The sequence below is a fragment of the Manis javanica genome, chromosome 6, assembly GCF_040802235.1.
Source record: "Manis javanica isolate MJ-LG chromosome 6, MJ_LKY, whole genome shotgun sequence".
In the NCBI taxonomy this organism is placed as follows: Eukaryota; Metazoa; Chordata; class Mammalia; order Pholidota; family Manidae; genus Manis; species Manis javanica.
Window position 1 is genome coordinate 138913312 of NC_133161.1, and position 17996 is coordinate 138931307.

Sequence of the window (17996 nt, forward strand, 5' to 3'; positions counted from 1 at the left end):
CTGTCACTGGGTTTAGTGAGAGTGTGGCTCAAGTCTCAGGCCCTTAGAGCATATTCCCTAAGGGCCAGCCCCGTTTTTTCCATTGCAGAATTTATAAGTGGGTTTGAAATGACAGCATCGTGTTGCTTTGCCAGGAACAAAGGTTTTTAGTGTGTTTCAGTCCCTAACCTAAGACACCATAACATAAGCCAGGTTCCCTTCTCCCCAACTCTAGCCAGTCCTGAAGTAAAAGTTCATCCAAGAACAATAATAGTAATAGCATAGCCAACACTTCCACTGGGCTTGCTACATGCAAGGCATTATTCTATTCCTCACACGACCCCGGGGGAGGCACTATTAGTACCGTGATTCTGCAGAGAGGCACTTTCCCATTTTGCTTATTCTTGTCGGGCAATCTTACCACCCTGTCTCTTTGATGCTCTTTGGATTCCAAGCGGTTCTCTTTATTCTGCATGTGAACAATGTCTACCATGAGCCTTGGAGCAGTTCAACCCAGTTCTTTCTGTGGTTCTTTTCCTGAGAACCATTTCTTTCTTGCTGTTTAAACCCACAAGCTGAGTCTATGCCATCACAAAGTGTTTGTTTATATGCTGCTTTGCATGGCTTTCTCATTGCTGTGCAGATGAATTTGAAAGGCTGCATAGCATGGGCATTGTGCAGATTCTGAAGTTCACTTGCATGGGTGTGAATCCAGATCTATCCTCTCTAGCTGTGTCACCTTGGTAAGCCACTCAACCTCTCTGAGCCTTGGTTTTCTCATCTATAAAGTAGAAATAATAATGCCTATTTCACAAAAATGTTAAGTGAGTATTTATAGAAAGTGCTTAAAACTCTGCCTGGCACCTACCAGGTACAACATTAGTGCATATTTTATCTCACCAAAAAGACTAAGTATCTCAAAGGTAGAGATGCTATTGTATCCTACAGGTTCCAAGCTAGTGAGGAACAAAGAAACAAAGTTTTGATAAGCATTTGTTGAGTTGTCTGGGACTTTGGCTGCCCAAAAAATGGTGGAAATATATATTGACTCCTTCCAGGAAAGCAGCAAGAGAGCAAAGAGTGTAGAAACATTGCATTTTGCTTGATAACATCTTGAAGATGCTTAGTAAATGTCATTGAATAAATCCATTATGCTTAAAAATCAGCAAACTGATTAAAATCGAGAGCCGTGGCAGTATCAGTGCTTAAAGGCAGAGGGAAATAGAGAAGAGGATGGAAGAAGAGGGCTGGTGTTCTCTTCCACCTCCTTTATGCATTTGACTCATTTTCAAGTTCAGCACCTGCTGAGCCACCCCTGGGGCAGCCTTAGGTGGAAGTATGCACAGATCCCAGCATTAGAGGAAAACAGGTGGCTAGCCCCCCAAACTGGGGCTGCTAATGTTGATAGGAAGAGATGCTGGGCAGGAATCCAGATGGGCTGAACATCTCAGAGAGGTCTCAAAATGTTTCCCGTGTGAGAGGACAACAAAGGCGGCCTTCCAGGCGTGGAAGGGGCCCTCGAGATTACACGTCTCAGGGTCAGGAGTGTAAGACAAGTGCCGGAGAGAAGGAAGGGTAAGTTAGGGCCTGGCCCAGGGGAGCAAGCTCTCTCAGGCCAAACTCATGCATAGAAGCGAGGATCAGGGCCTGGTGAGCCGAAGAGGGCACATCTTGTATGTGCCCGAAGTCATGCTCCTAGTGGTTGGTAAAGAAAACTACCCACTCTGGAAACAAGTCCCCGAGTCCTGACATTTTTGTGTTGATTTGGTTTATTTGGGGCTTAAGTCTCAACACTCCACCTTCATTTCTTCCTTCCATGGACTCCTGGGGCATTTGTGAAGAATGTTAAGCCTGGTATCTCCTCAGGCACAGTCCTTTAATCAAGATGGAAGCCCTTTGTGAAGGAGCCCAAGAGAAACTGGACTGCAGGAGGGGCTAATTGGCTCAGTGCTGAGCTTTTGACAAATCCGTGGAATGAACACAATAGAGGAAGGGAAAAGAGGTGTTCCTGGATGCAGGTGGGAGCCTGAGAAGGATGGGAGGGGTGTTGAATGGGCTCTTCTACAGGTCTTCTCATGCCCCCTCCCAGGCTGGGGTCAGGTGGGGTGAGGGGGTTGCTAGTCGCGGCCCTTAAAGCATTACTTGTCACCAGGGAGATTACTGGCTCTGGGGCGAGTAGAGAAAGGGCATGGAGCCTGAAGTGTAGGCAGGACAAAGAGCCAACCAAATGTGTGCTGTGATCTCAAAGGGGCAGGAGACAGAAGGTCCCCCAAATCCCACATAGCTCCCTAGGCAGCTGCTACAGTATCTGAGAGTCTATGCCTGGAAAGTGATCTCCTTAGATCCTGGGACAACTGATTATAAAGACTCTATCAGTTAGTGACCCCTTAGATTGAATTAGTTCACACAAGCCTTTCTAGTCTGAAAACACGCTGGCAGGCCCAGAACTGGTTTATGTCTCCAACACAGAGAAACCTGGAGAAAATCTCTGACTCTCACTCCATTGCCCTCCCCTCATTAACTAAGGCCGTCCCCGATGCGAGGAGGCCAGAGACAGTGAGAAACAGCTTTGTGACAGTGCAGTGGCTCGTCAGACAGGAATGGATGGGAAGGGGAATATCCCCTGGTCTGAATTGTTGTCAATCCCTGTCCCCCTTCTACGCTCCCTTCATCTAGGTCTCTAGCTGCCAGGTGCTCTCTCCCTACTTTTCTCCCCTTCTTTCCTGGCATAAATGTGACCGTAAAGCCTATATCTAAAACTGCTATGGGGAGAGTAGCCTTAGGCACGAGCCATTAGCTTCTCTAGTCGGCCAGGGCTCCCCCAAGACACGAGAGTTCCAGGGTCTGTCCTGAGGGCATCCTCTCCCTTCCCTGCCCTTGTCTGCTTTCTGTCTAGCCCCTAGGGATGTGGTAAGGCCAAGCTGGCAAGACCGACTTAGTAACACACAGTTTCCATTTCACCCAGAAATCTGGTACCCAGAATCCCCCTGGAATGGACAGACGGTAACTGAGGACAGAGGGGTAGGAAATGAGCTGGCCAAGGATGTTGCAAGGGGAGAGGATGGGGCATAAAAGAGGGAAAACTGGGAAGCATGGTGGCTGGTACAGGGCATGACACTTGGGCAGATGCAGGAGGACTCAGTTCGGAACCATTGTCTTTAAGAGGTGTCCACGCTGATGCTCTTCATTAATATGTTTAACAAACCAAGGGAAATGACAAGACTCGGTGCAGTAATGTGAAAGCAAGATTAAGGATAATGATTCTCGAGATTTCCTTTTTCTTAATATATGTATGTGTTTCTTTTGTTAGCAATCACGATATGATACCCATGGGCCAAGCTGATCTAATCCTCATCAGTGTTCTAAATTTATGGATACATATCAATATAGAGGCAAGCATTAGTCTCACTACTAGTATGTGAAAGATTATAACAAACCAAGAATTCATGTGTCCTCCGTCTTCCATTGCTCATGTAACATCATAGTTACGACTAACACCAGAAGAGAACACTGAGGTCCATAGGAGAATTCACAATGATCTTCATCACGGTGACGATGATGATGAAAATAATAATAGTGATGGATTATGTTGTTGTTAATTATGTCCTTGTTTCTGGCCCAAGTTCTTCAGGTGCATTTTTTCATTTAATCTTCACAGCAGTCATAGAAAGTAGGTAAGATTACTGTTTTGCATTGAGAAACTTAAGGACTCATACCGATTTCAATGAGAAAACTGATGCACAGAGCATCAAATGATGCACGGAGTCATTTGACCAAGATGTGAGTTCGTTTCATAACACTCTTTGCCACTGGTATAAGGAATATTCCCAACAGATGAGGAATGGTGATTGTCTAAACCAAGCTGATAAGTAACAACAGCACTGACCCGATGACTTGAGCCTATTCTGTGTGGGCCACTATATGAAGTGTGCCATACACTTTACATCCAGACAACCTGGCAACCTCTGGTATATTTATACCTGTTTTGCTGGTGAGGAAACTCCCCCAAGTTCATGCAGCGTATGGACAGCAGCACCAAGCTGAAGACCCTCAGAGACAAGCCTTGTCAGAACTGCCTTAGGTGTTGGATGGCCTGAGGAAACTGGAAACCAAATTCTTCAAGGGACAGCTGAGACATCCTGTCAACACCTCTTTGTTCCAACCTATGCTAGAACTGTTAAAGTTGCCAGAATTTGCTCTTAACGATGCCAGCCCCTTAGAGACTTTGCCATACTATAGCTCTTTTTTCCTCTGAGAGGGAGAAGGGAAATTCTGCCACGGAGACTGATTGGCCCAAGTTCACACAGCCACCAGGAGGATAATGAGGAATCTGGGAATAAATTATACTGGACAGGTTTGCCAATCCTCCAGTTCAGTGCTTTTTCTGAGACCATCCAGCCTCAAATAACTCATTCGTTAGCCGCTACCCATTGCAAATATCCTCAACTCCTCGTCATTCTCTTTCAGGCCCTTTGCCTTCTTTCATGTCTCAGACGGGGCTCCTTTGCTGTGTGTAACTGAATGACATGGAAGGTGGCGTCTGTATCTCTTCAGCACCGGCTTCCCTTACAGCCCTGTCTTTCTCTTTCCTGTAAGATGATCTCCACATTCTTTGCTAGTGCAAAGAAGATGTGTAAAGTCATTTTCTGCTGACCTGGTGTGGGGGTAAATTAATCTGGCATCACAAATGCAGTCACAGTATTAGGTGATCTGTGTGTAATAGGTTTAGGCAGTGAGTCTCCGGGGCTTAGCCATTTCAGCATAAAAAAGGCCATAGAAATCTCCCTCTCCGTGAAATCCTGTTGCACCCAATTCAGGAAATGTACAAGACAGGGAGAATACAGTCAACCTACTGGAATTCCTTTTTGAAGAAAAAAATATCTTGCAGAGGAAAACTGTTGATTACCAACAGTTCTAGTGTGGGTAGGAGAGTTATCCTGCAGTCATTAGATATGAAATTCCAAAGGCTTGGGGGAGGGCCAGGGCATTTAATAAAATGTCAATATTAAATTACATCATAAATAATCAGAACTTCTTGCATATTTAATGGGAACTTTGTTGTTTAAATTTGGAAATTATCCAAATAGAGACAAGCGACTTCTGTTATTGTTTAGTCCGCTGGGTCCAACTTACTGAGGCTGGGGTGGGTTGTTGGAGGGGGGGGCGGTTAGTTGTTTTGAACTTTGGAACCTTTAGCAGAAAGTAAACAGAAAGGTCCTAAACCAGCTGACTTTTAGATGGTCCTTTCCCTTCCCTTTTTCAGTTTTAAATTGATTAATATTTTTCTTATGCAAATACCAGGTAAAATCCAAAGCCAGGACCAAAAGCAAACAAATTAAGTCACTGTTCAGTTTGAAAACCTTCAACAGACTGAGCCAGCTTGACGATCCCCTCTGACGAGTTTTGCTTCTGGTAAAAGGGACACTTCCTGACATTTGCCATGTCTAATAGAACATTTCTAGTCCAGGAATATTTTAGAGGCTTATAACATTAATTGGGTTAGTAGCAAATCCAGACAATAAAATTTGAGTTTCTGCCATAAAATACAATACAAAGATTAGTTATTGTTCTATGACCCAAAGAATAAAGCCTACAGTTCAAAACTTCCCCTATATGGCCCCAATTTATCTCACTAACTTCATCTCCCCCTGCTCTTCTGCTCCCAACTCTTTGCTCTAATCCCATGGGCTATTTACTGTCCAGAGCCTTCATGTTTTCACAACTTTGCTCCCATATTTGGTGATGGTCCCCATTTCTCTACTCTCTGAGTTTTTTCCAGCCACCAGGCTGAGGTCAAGTTCTCCTTCCATCTTGAAGCCTTTCTTCCTTCACTGCAATGGGTAGTTATTTTCATAGTTAGTGTTTACTGAGATCCTACCATGTGTCAGGTACAGTGCTAGAAAGTGGACATATGTTTTCTCATTTAAGCTTTGAAAGGCTGGTAGTACTTCTCTATGAAATTTCTGTTTTAACACATTTTATAAGTAACCCATTTACATGGTTCAAAGATCAAAATATTATAAAAAGCTATACATTAAAAAGTCTGTGTCCTGTCCTGTCAATCCTATTATCTGCTTTCATCCAAGGTAATCATTTTTAAAGTTATTTTTTGAATCCTTCCAATGGGTATTTCCTTAACAGGAAATACAAAGATATATTCTTAGTTTCTCCCTTTTAGAAACTAGGGCATAATACTGTATATCCCATACTTTCTTTTCCCCCTAGTTTTATTGAATTGACACATAATGTTGTATAATTTTAAGGTGTACAACATAATGATCTATGTATATATTGAGAAATGATTACCACATTGAGTTTAGTTCACATCCATCATCTCACATAGTAACACATTTTTTTCTTGTGATGAGAACTTTTAAGATCTACTTTCTTAGCAACCATCAGATGATTGTTAACTATATTGTTAACTATACAGTCACCATGCTGTACATCACACTTCCAGAACTCATTCATTCTATAACTGGAAGATTTTACCATTTTATGACCTTCACCCATGTCACCCACCCCCATCCCCACCTCTAGCAATACCAATCTGATCTCTGTTTATATTAGTTTTGTGTTTCGATTCCAAACGTGAGATCATACGGTATTTGTCTTTCTCTGTCTGATTTATTTCAGTTAGCATAATGCCCTCAAGGTCCATCCAGGGTGTTGAAAATGGCAGGATCTCGAGTACTTTCCATGGCAGTTCTCTCAGTGTCTGTTTTTGCAGTGGCAGAGTATTCCATTGTGTGGATACACCTGTTGTTCTTAATCTGTTATAAACAGTGTTTCAGTGAATGGACTTTTACACGCAGCAAGAGTATCTGTAGGATAAATTTCAAAATTTATCTGCAGAATCAAAGAGTAAAAGCACATGAAATTTTTATACATATCATCAAACTTTCTTCCCTGGAGGCTGTACCAATTTTTTATTTCTCACCATCAATGTCTGAAAGTGCTACACACGTGTCACATCTCCATTTTATATATAAGGAAAGCAAGACATGGAAAATGCATACATACTTAATAATATTCAGGCTGGGACTCAGATTTGTGCCCTGCTACAACCTATTCATTTGGTATTTGTCAAATAGCTATTGATAGTTTTATTTAATGTAGAGATAGGCCTTGTCCTCCTAAAGCTTACTATAAACACCTTACATTCAGAGACTCCAGTAAGCAGAGGTCAAGGCAACCAGGTCAATCCCAGGTGAGAGTGAGGGAAAGGGAGACGTGGTAGCGCAAGTTGGGAGACAAATGCAAGATGACAGGTTACCATGCTGCCTGCTGCTTTCTGACAACTCACAAGATACGTGGCTGGTCATTCCACACGTGTTCCTGCTCGGCCGTGAAGGATGTCTCCAGACAAGATTTACTGAAAATCCACACCTTGGAACAGGCCCCTGGAGGGAGGAAGGGAGAAGGAATGTCTTCCTTGTGCTGTTCCCATTCATTGGTTCGTGGGGAGGCACTCCTGCCCTTTTGGGCTGGGTCACGTGGCCTCTTAGCACATGCGGCAGATGCCAGATCCCAAGGTTTTCAGTGTCCCGATTGTAGAGAGGAACACCGAGTGGGTCACTGTGGTAGCTGAGGGTCCTAGAGACAGGCGAGGCCAAGGGCTCCTGAAGAGGCCCGTTGATGTGTTTAATCCAGGTATATTCTGACATCTCTTTAATTTGATGCTTTACACAGAAAAGGTGCTCAACAAAAGCTTTTTAATGGGTAAAATCATCTGACGTGATGTTAATAAACATTTTTATTGTGGGGAGACATGAATACAGACTAATCAAGAGTTCAGCCTCTAGAGCCAGACTACCTGGGTTTGAACAGCAGCTGTGATACTGACTAGCTGCGTAATCCTCGTCAGGACACCTTGCGTTGCTGGGCCTGTTTCCGCTTTTGTAATAGGGAATTAATGCTCAAAATAATATTTGGCATATTGCAAGTATTATATAAATATTAACCGTTATTATTATCACATCTAACTTTTATTCAATGATTGTCATTCCAAGTATGAAGTGCTTAATATGTATTTCAATTAATCCTCCCAGCAACCCTATGGAAGTAGGTCATATAACCAACCCTATTTGAAGTGTAAGTATCATCCCAATTTTACAAATGATGAAATCAAAACTCCAGGAGTTTAAATAACATCACCAAGTCAAATGAAGTAGAGTCAAAATTTGATGCAAGTCTGCTTGACTGACTCTACTCAGCCTGTCATGTTATTCTTGGAGAACCAGTTCTCACATTTATTTGGTATTATAAAAGAACCCAATTCTGACCTAAAATCCACGGGATATACATTTGTGTCACTTAGCTTCTATCGAACCTTCCCACCTACTCACTGTGGACGTGGGCACTCGGCTCATGGTATTTCTCTTAACATCCTCTCAGTCCCTCCAATGTCCTCCCGTCTCTCAAGCCCTGATCCCATAAATTCTGATGGCCGTAAATCTCTACCCGCTTCATCCACCAGCAGCTATTAGCATGCCAGGAACTGTCCTGGAACTGTCCCCACTTGGGAAATGGAGATTATAGCCAAAGACTTCTTGGCTTTTCATTCCTTAATCCTGTATCAACTTCTCTTTAACCTCATAAAAACTCCTTTTCTCTAATCTATCATTTTACCCCAGTCTATCATTCTTTTCCAGCTCACAGCCTGGATTCTAGGACTGATGATTTCATTATTTTCTTTCCAATACCATAGATTATTCTCCTTGCATTTTTCCCAGCAAAACTCCAAATCTGGATCAGTGTTATGTGTTTCCTCTTACATTCGAGTGCTTAAATTTTGGTAGAGAAAATCACACAATCATGCAGACTCTATCACTAAAAATTCATGATCTCTAACCTTCAGCCAGGCCCTCAGTCTCATTCATCAATCCTATGACTGGTTTTCAACTTCACTTTTCAACTCCTCTTTTTCTTAATGGCTGTTCCAAACCCACACCACTTAAGCATCCTTTCAAGTCCCACACCTTGCATTTGCAAACAACCTTCCCTCCAAAATCACCAGAATGACTGAGGGCTTTAGTTACTGGAGTTTTAGAGACCCACCGTTGCTCACAACTTTCTAAGTTCCTTTCTTCCTGAGGGATCACTTTCACTTTCATGGTATAAATATACTTTATTCTGATGACTTTTAAATCTATATCTCCAGTTTAGACTTACTGATCTAGTGGACGCCTGTACGTGGAAGCTCCACGGGCACCTCAAATTCAAAAGGTTCAGAACTGAACACATAATTGTTCCCCTAAAACCTGTATCTCCGGCATCGTATTGCTCTCTTCCAGGTGCCGTGGAGTAAGGGGACTGACTACTGTCCACTCAAGCTAGAAAGCTGATGTCATTCTTGAGTGCTTTCTTAACTTTGCACATGCAATGTGGAAACAAGAAGTCTTTCTTGTCAAATTTTTCTTGTTTCTGGAATTTCCCCCTCTCTTCTCCGTCTTTATGACTGTTATCCCTGATGGCTTCAGAAGCTTACTCATTTTTTGACCTCAGGCTTGGCTCCCTCAAATGTATCTGATCCAGCAAACATAAATCTGACCATGTCACATTGCCACTTAAAAATCCCTGCATTGACTCCCCATTACCTAAAGGATGAAGCCCCAGCTTCCTGGCATGCCGTGACCAGCCATCTGTGACTTGGCTCAGCTTCTTTCTGCAGTGCCTTCACTTACCAATCCCTACCTGGCTCCTTACGCTTCTGCCACAAAGAAGAGCTCGCAGTTGCTTTGAGCAGCCTTGTTTTTTTTGCCTCTAAGCCTTTATTCATAATGTCCTCCCTAAACTGTCCTTCTATTCCTTCACCTTGACCTGGCCAACACCTACTATCCTTCAAGGCTTAGTTCATAGGTTACTACTTGTGAGAAGTCTTTCTTGACAAGCTGCCCTCCTTCTCCGCCAAACTCCAAACAGGTTTAGCAACCCTGCCCTGTGCTTGCACAGCAATGAACGGGGGTTCATTGAAGACCTCTCAGTGTATTCATTCGTGTGTCTGTATCACAGATAGAGTAGAGCCATTTGAAGCGGTGTCATATTTCTCTGTGTACCTCTTTGCCTAGCAGTGCCGTAAAGTAAGTTCTCAATAAACACTTTTAAAGTAGATGTTGGATAAATGAATGGTTCATTCATGCAAAACTATACCTGAAATGCTTTCTCTACTTTATGAACAATGCAGAAAGGGAGTAATTGTTATCAACAAACATAATTATTTCTCAGGTCTGATTATGAATAACAACAGGTTTAGTGATATGATATCCAAATGGCACTGTGAGATTTGGGAGTGCCCAGAGGGATGGTTAGGATTCTTACAGAGTGCCACAAGAAACCCACAATTCCATCTTCATTTATACAAAACTCTCATTTCAGTTGAACCTCCTTCTCTGACGTCTCATTTGCTGAATGAAAAATCACTGTACCTTAAGTTAGTAACATACAGGGTTGAATAAGTAAAAAATGAGACAATGGAGAATAAACTTGCGTTAGGTGAACACCACCATACTTTCAAAACATTTCTTTGTGAAATTCAAGTATGAAGGTAAGGCGGACTGGTATATTTCTCCTATAGTTCAATACCGAGTGTTTCTGAAGTATCATTACGGCTCCTTTCGTAGTTAAACCAGTCGTAAGTAATGATGATGAGGGTGAAAAAAAAGCCCCCAAAGAACCCTTTTATTATATGGAAGTCATAATCTTCGAATGCACTGAGTGGCAGGTGCTTTTCACTAAGTATTATATTTAAGCTTCACAGCAACCATTTAAATGGAAATTATTTTTCCCTTTTTCTGTTTGAACAACTCAAGTGCAGTGCGATCAAATAACCTGGGGCAGGTCCAAAGGGCAGGCGGGCTGGGAAGACTCTCGAGCCAAAGGCCGTGCTGGCTTCACCCAGAGACTCCTAGTCTGACTTTGGCTACCTGTTCGCAGGACGGGCGGTCTGGGGAATCAGATGAAGCTGCCTAAGAAACCAAACACTGAAAGTGGTGAACAGGCGAAGGAACCCAAAGCGGCGGGAAGCTGGAACCACAAGGCAGCTACGAGGTAAGAGCCAAGAGAACGGAGCATCTGGCTTCTCCGACACCTTAGGTGGAGGAGCCGGGGGCGGGGCCTAGGCGGGGCAGCCGGGGACAGGCAGCCCTTTTGTGGACCCGCCCGAAATGCTGCCTCTCCCAGGGAGGTAAAGGTGAGGGGAGAGAGATCGCAGGCGCTGTGGAGATCCCCGTGAGCCGCTACGGCAGCCCACCCTCTGCTCTCCGGGTCCGAAGCAGAGACTGGACGCAACTGCGCCTGGAGGCTTTCCCGCAGAGCAAGCAGTGAGGGCCCGGGAGCAGGTCCTGCGCGGCGCGCCCCCGTTCCGCGGATTGGTACGGCCCACCTCCCGCCGCTGATCTGGCAGGCTGCGCGCGCACCTCCGGCGGGGCCTCCGGGCCCGGTTCCCTCCTCCCGCTCCTCGCGTGCTGCTCGCTGGTCCCGCGCCCGCCGGGTACGCGCCCGCGCGCCTCGGCGGGGTGGAGCGCGGCCGCGGGGGCGCGCCCCGGTGACTCCGCCCCCCCGCCTCCCCTCCCCTCAGTCCCGGGTGCCCGGCTCTCGCGGCTGGGTGCGAGGAGAGCACCCCGCGCCCGCCCGCCCCTGCGCCCCCGCCCCGGCGTGCGAGGCGACGCGCCTTCCCGTTGCCCTGCCCGGTGCATGGAGGGGCCCGTTCGGATTCCGGCCGCCGCCGCCGTAGTCGCCGCCAGCGCGCGGGGGATGACCTGGGGGTGGCTCTCCGAGCCGGCTGCAGCGCAGGAGGTCTGGGGGCTTAGTCTGCCCCGCTGAGAGGTGCGGGGGGTGGGGTGGTCAGGGGTACCCGGCTTGGGGGCCACGCGGCTTCGGGGCGGGAGGTCCGGGGGTGGGCGGGTCGGCAGGCGCCGAGGGCGCCGAGGGCGTAGGGATCCAGGGCTACGTGCGGGGTCTGGGAAGGGCAGCTCACCGGTGTCCAGCGGGAGCTCCGAAGTCCCGCGTCCTCGGGGACTCTGAGCCACCTCGTGGGAGGAGGCGGGGTGAGGTGTCAGTGACACGGCTAAATCTCTTTGACAATGATCCGCTGGGGCAGGTGAGATGCATCATAGCGGGGAGCAAGGAGCGCTAGCATGTTTTCCCAAGGGAGCGGGGTCCCTCGCCCCTCTCAACCTCCATCCTGCAGAGCGCCCGCGAGAGACAGTGATTTATGTGTAGGGAGAAGCAAGAGAAATTTCCTGCACAATGTATCTTTCTCTGCCTTCACAGACTCAGTGACTTCCCAGCCCCAGGGAGTGTATTTTTCCTTCTCTTCTGTAAAGCTTTCTGCGGATTGCATTATCATTTGCTAAATACATTACAGCTCGCTATTTATTTCAGTCTGCGGCTTCCAGACCTTTGTTGCTTTCTCTCCACATCCAGGAATTTCAGTAATAAATCACCGAGGGGGATAGATACACTCTTTCGCCTTCCCTTTATTGTTCTGCCTAACCCCATCAAATCAGGTGGAAGGCTCTCTCCTGAAGAAGCTCTTCTCCAGAATGCCTGCCTTTCCTGATCGACTACAGAGGGTGGCAGGTGCTTTAAGGGTAGGCTGCCTCCAGTTGAGAACTGGAATTTAGGCAACCTCATTAAAAGAAAGTCAGCCTGTGTGTCCTAAATCAACACTTTGAGAAACAGAAGGTTGGACTAAAAGGTATCATGAGATTTATTCTCAGGCCAATGGCCAGTAAAGATGAAAGAGGCCAATTCTGACTCCATGCCTCATTTATACCATAACCCTCTGACTCCCAGCTGACAATTGGTATATACCTAATGGGCAGTGTCTGGTAGGTGAAGCTGGGGAGGGGACTGGAGGATGAAATGAAATGGGGTTATTCTAGGTATAATTCCAAACATTCTATTACATTTTATAGCACATTATGGGGGGGATAGTCTGTTTTAGCTGAAAATATGGAGGGTAGTTAAACTTTTAGGGCAAGATGAACAAAAACTGAATTTCTGGAAATTTTAAATTAGTGCTTAACTAGAAAGCATTCTTAGGAACCCAGAGAGGCACCAAATACTGTCGTTTCTGTTATGCACATGTTGAAATAAACTGCCTTATACTTTAAGTTATATGAGAAGGATGGAGAAAACCTGTTTCATTTTGTAAAGACGTGCCCTGGGTGTGTGCTTGGCAGTGTGTAGGGCAGAAACATTTATATTTCTATTAAAAAAAGTACACAAGTGTATATTGTTTAACTCTCAAGCAAAAACTCAGGTACAGTATTTGGAAAATCTGTCTTTGTTTGAATAGTCAACCAGGAAAATCAGTTACTAGAGGAACTGTGCTATTGTTTGTGTAGCAACTCACTTGGGATGCTTTGATTGATTGCATTGGTTCTCATCAACCTCCTCTTCTGGGGAAAATAGTTAAACAGCTCTGACTCTTGAGCCAGGAAGTACAAAGAACCCTTGGGACTGGAGCACACTGATCTGGCTTGTGTAGGGTGGCCAGTAAATCAGTCTTACTACTTGCCTTCTTGCAGGTGGCTTGATGCCTCTTTTGCATGAAAGGAATTAGTTCACTTTTAAGATCAGCAAGGTAATATGTAGGTGAAGTCTGTGTGTAGGAGGAGGAACTTCTGTCCTCTTAGGGCTTTACTCTAAAGAGGTCAGGTAAACTGTGTTGACTAGTTCTCATGCTTTCCTCTTATTTTTCCCCTTCGCCCTTATACTTTCATGACTTTCCAGATTATTTCATTTATGGCTTTGTCAGGATATAAGATGAAGTAAAACTTTTCTTCTCTAGAAATGTTTCTTTTGCAGGCATTTAGACTAAAAATTGGTGGTTGTCAAATCCTGGGGAAATGATTTCAGAATTAAACATTATCTTAGTGAAATAGGCTGGGAAATTAACAATAACTAATTGAAACATTTGTCCTTTATAACATGTAATTACATTAGCTATCACCTTGTAACTAGTCTCTGTACCATGTAGACGAATAGATAAGACAACACATCAGAAGAGAAGATGGGCTGTCTACCAGGTGTACTCTTTATATTCTTTAGATATATGATCTTACTACTTAATAGGAATTCATTCGATTAGAAAGGGCATTTGGAGTCTGGTTGCTAAACAGATTGCTTTGAAGGACTTGATTTCACAATAGGTTTTCATTGGTGCTTTTTTCAAGAAATTTTGTTAACTTGGGTTGAATGAGAGAATGTCTTACTGTTTTTACTTAAAATTTCATGTTGTATGTAAGCATTCCATTTATTTATAAACATTTCACTTGTAAATTTTTATTGTGTATGTGGTACTACTTCACTGTCAAAAGAATGGGGAGGAGGGCCTCTACTTGATTCTTTTCAGTTAAAATTAGGAGATGGGATATGGAACATATTTAATGTCACTTTAAAAATTACTGGATTGCAATTAGATGAAAAAGTAGTTGGTTGATTTTTTTTTAACCCTTCTAGTTTTCCCTCATTGTTTGTGCTCTTTCCCCCATTGTTAGGCTTAAAACATACAGTATCATTGTCATCTGTCCCCTGAATAATGGTCCTGAGGTGATATTATTAATGTGGCTTTTTAAAATCAAACTAATTATACTTGCCTAAAAGAGCCACATGTGTGTGATTCTAGCTGCCTGGTGCCTTTTGAGAGCCCTGGAGACAAGCTAGTGAATAGAGCTGAAAATTCATTCTGTATTTGATTAAATGGAACAGACTCGCTGCTCCTTACCCCAGCAGGGGCTATGAGATCTCTTGATCCCCGAAGCGGCTCCAAGACCCTGGGAATTCCATTAGCGAGCACCTGAGGAATTTCTGCCCTGCAGTGCCTTTTTTGTATGTGTGTATGTGTGTGTGTGGAGAGGGAGGGGAGCAGAGTGGTGATGGGGGACGGGGGGAGGGCGGGGGGGTGGAGAGAGGCTGCATTAGAAGACTCCATATGTTAGCAGATCTAAAATCAAGGCATGACTTAACAGCTTATCTTGTAATAGAAAAGCCCAACCCAGAGGCAGATTGCTAGTCAGGACTTTCTTACAAGCAGAACTGTGTGATGTGTTCTTAGCACTGAAGCGAATGCCACTGTAAGTACAGAAAGTCACTTCTCTGTTTTCCCTCCGGAGCACAAGCGTATACACGTTCCAGACTTGGTGAGTTTTCTCTGAATGATCTTTTGATAAGTTTGTAAAATTGTGGGGCAGTTTGGTCTTGCCTGTGAGGGCTGATGTATTGTTTTAATAACTTTTTAAACTGTGGGCAAAATCAGACGTCTGTGTGGAGCAAATTGTTTTGCAGAGATGAAACGCTTGTTTGAGCAGGCATATTTTAGTTTGCTTTTTCGTTTTTATCTGATTTAATCGTGTTTTTGTCAGATGATTAACATAGAATCTAAATTCATTCAGTGTATGTTTCTTTTCTGTTGTCTTTTTAAGAATTCTTTCTGATTTCTAGTATGTTTTAAATCATTGCTTTGCAGACTTGCTAGTGCCCATAAGTAAATGAAAATATATCTACCAAAAGTATTCTGTAAAATCTTTGGAGGAAAATTTTTGAGAAACATTAGGGTGCCTTTTTTCTTCCTTCCCTCCTCACATGCGCCAAATACTTTCTGGATGTAAATATTTTTCAGAATATTAGCCCAATTTGTTCTTTGTGCACGTTTCAAGGACGAGCAAGCGGTTCTGAATCTTGAATGGTGTAATTAATGTTCATCTTCTGAGAATAATTAAAAGTGAACGTGAACTCTGTTCTTATAATTTTCAACTAATGCAGAATGTAATAGTGTATTTGGTGGTTAATTTGATATCTTTATTCCTGATTAAATTCATGCTGTGTCACAGTTCTTTCCATCCTATTACTATGTACTACTCTACCAAATTCTCATGATACAGTATGTAGAAAATAAAAACACTTTTCAGAGAATATGTTTTTTTTCCACCTTAATCCTGTGCATGCCTTCTACTAGTATGGCCAAACTGACAGGACCCTTGAATGAATTGGAGTAAACTCAAAGTTAGCATTGTACCTGTCTTGTTTCATAGTCATTAAGTCGCTTTGCTGTATGATGTATTTTGATAGCAGGATCATAAAAAACTACCCCAAAGAACATTTTGCTCTGCTACTTACCATTTGGAATGTAAGGACTTCAATTCTTGAGAGCCAGTGATGTGCTTTTTAATCATAGAACTAAGGAACTGTGAAATTCCTTACATCTTACTTGAAAGGGGAAAAAAATACACAGGTTATATTACTGAACTTAGACACATTCTGCTTACGTTTTGTTGCTTAGAACTGTGTGAGTGATATTATTTTTGTGTTACCCCAATAAAAGAGAATTAAGAAGCTGTCATACAGTTTGCTTTTCAGCTCTTCTTGTGATAGACCTGCACATCCTTTTTATTTGTGTGATTTGGGCAGTGATTTTTACCTAAGTCTTGGTTTCCTCATCTGAAAAATAGGGTTAATAACAATAGTATCTCTTACCACCATGTGGATATTACATAAGATAATGAAAGTAAAGCACTTGGCATGTAGTAAAACCTCTGTAAATTCTAGCTGTTGGGGTATTTTTAATAACTCCTCCTGCATATGATAGTCTGCTACTTCGATGAAGAAGTGATTTTTTGTTTTAAGGACTAAGAAATTAAGAAGTCTCAGGAGTTAGTAATACTGTGAACACAGGGCTCTGCTGTAGTTTAAGAATGCTACAGTTTTCTTCATTTTGCAACTGAAACTTAAAAGCAAAACAATACATTGCATCTGTTTCCCAGTTGAGGTATAATATACAGATGTACACAAGTGTACAGTTAATGCATACTAAGTGAATAGAATGAAGTTTTACATTGAAACCTGTGTGTAGTAACCGTGACCCAGATCAAGATCTAGGACATTTTCTTCATCTCAGGAGACTGCCCGGTGTCCCTTCTCAGACAACCCTGCCATCCCCAGCAGGCAACAGCAATTCTGACTAATCTCACCACGGATTAGTTTTGCCTGTCCTCCAACTTTATAGAAATGGATTCATAAAGTATGTGCTCTTTTATATCTGGTTTCTTGCACTGCTCCTTATGGCTGAATTCATCTGTGTTATTGTGTATGGTAGTAATTCATGCTTTTTTAACTTGTGGTGTCTTTTGTGTGTTTTAAAATTCATAGTCGTTAATTTTATTGGCATATTGGCTACGTGATCATTGGGAACAAAAGAAGATAACACTTCTTAAATTATTAAAAAAGTCAGATCCCAGTGGCCAGCTTAGAATATATTATACATAAAATTGGGTTGAAGGTAAGCAAATTACCTTCAGTCACAGTTTCATAAACCAAATCCTTTGATAACCGCATTCTTTGTGTGTGTTTTTAGAAGAGAAGGGAGCCTCAAAATAGAGAAGGACCATCTGAGGGAGCTTATATCCTTCATGCTTAGGATTTAGTGCCATAATCAGTACTTAGAATTGTATGGACCTAACCACCGGCTTAGCATTAGTGTCATATTCTTTTATAAGAAATGAAACAACTCAATGCTTTTTTGAAACAAACAAAAAAATCCACCTAAAATGGAAGAAAATGGAGCTAGGATGTTGTTGTGCCACAGGAAAATTTTGAAGAACAGGACCGTACCCTTGTATCGGGAAGAAGAGTTCTTAACAATTGCTGTCAGGCTATTATTGCTGTATGTTTAGAGTTTCTGTTTGTATTGTTAGAAATTCCCTAATATGCTAAATAAAATTTATTTCACCAAACTGTGAAATAAGACTACAAGATGATGTTGATGAACCAGAATTTGTTTTGTTTGTTTGTTTTTAATTTTGAGAGAGCCGTGGTTGAGGTTAACGGCTTATACTTCTGCCCTTGGAACTGCTGATGAAGGATTTTCTGGATGTTGTGTGCTTGAGCACAAGCCACTTCTCTCTCAGGAGACATTGTATTTTTCAGCATTTATAATTTTATTAAATCTTACTATTCATAGCTCCTGGATACAAGGTCATTCTTCACCTACAGCCGTGTGCAGGGATGGGTCC

The 17996-nt window shown here is 43.1% G+C and overlaps 1 protein-coding gene and 1 long non-coding RNA gene across 18 annotated transcripts in view; one reads left to right on the forward strand and one right to left on the reverse strand.

Annotated features, from left to right (window-relative positions):
* Nucleotides 1-6586: 6586 nt before the first annotated feature.
* Nucleotides 6587-14845, reverse strand: LOC108398913 (uncharacterized). Of its 2 annotated transcripts, none has more exons than XR_005056641.2 (3): nt 11957-14845; nt 7286-7382; nt 6587-6803 (listed from the first exon to the last, which is right to left on the reverse strand). It is a non-coding gene; the product is annotated as an uncharacterized lncRNA (long non-coding RNA). The 2 variants fall into 2 exon arrangements; XR_001853539.3 differs by lacking the exon at nt 11957-14845 and adding an exon at nt 10905-11031.
* The window catches only part of CDON (cell adhesion associated, oncogene regulated), a 94693-nt gene continuing 87586 nt past the window's right edge, over nt 10890-17996 (forward strand). For 11 of the 16 annotated variants that reach the window (XR_012132647.1, XR_012132651.1, XR_012132648.1 and 8 more), the window contains exon 1: nt 11548-11805. The gene's annotated coding sequence lies outside the window, so the exon portion shown is untranslated. Of the gene's footprint in view, nt 11029-11201; nt 11352-11547; nt 11806-14905; nt 15129-17996 lie in introns of those variants that run through there. The other 5 variants (XM_073239528.1, XM_073239525.1, XM_073239526.1 and 2 more) reach the window with 4 other exon arrangements.